Consider the following 424-nt stretch of genomic DNA (forward strand, 5'->3'; position numbering starts at 1 on the left):
AACAACAACAAAAACAACAACAAAAACAACTACAAAAATTAACAAACGACATAATTGATATAACTTATTCAAAAGATTTAGAAATAAGTTCAACAAGTGGAGTTAATAACGAGAGTTCTGAAAATGAAGACTTAGAGTTTAGGTCTATAAACAATCCTAATCCTTTTAAGTTTAGAAAGCAGTCTAACGATTCATTAAGTTTGTCAAAATATGGAAGCTTGTTTAATCAATATGACGAAGCACCAGGTAATAAAAAAAACGAAAAAATGTTCATACATTTTTTAGTACTATTAGTCAAAATCGCTTAGTACTATTAGTCAAAATTTTTTATTACTTGTTTGACATGTATATGCATACTGATTCATACACACATAATGTTTTCTATTTTTTTTTTTTTTTTTTTTTTTTTTTTTTTTTTTTTTTT

The 424-nt window shown here is 24.1% G+C and overlaps 1 long non-coding RNA gene across 1 annotated transcript in view; it reads left to right on the top strand.

Moving 5' to 3' along the window:
* Positions 1–6: 6 nt before the first annotated feature.
* Positions 7–424, top strand: part of LOC113220919 — a 1,534-nt gene continuing 1,116 nt past the window's right edge. The window contains exon 1 of the long non-coding RNA XR_003307573.1: positions 7–246. This is a non-coding gene — a long non-coding RNA (uncharacterized LOC113220919). The remainder of the gene's footprint in view (positions 247–424) is intronic.

The sequence above is a fragment of the Piliocolobus tephrosceles genome, unplaced genomic scaffold, assembly GCF_002776525.5.
Source record: "Piliocolobus tephrosceles isolate RC106 unplaced genomic scaffold, ASM277652v3 unscaffolded_16453, whole genome shotgun sequence".
In the NCBI taxonomy this organism is placed as follows: Eukaryota; Metazoa; Chordata; class Mammalia; order Primates; family Cercopithecidae; genus Piliocolobus; species Piliocolobus tephrosceles.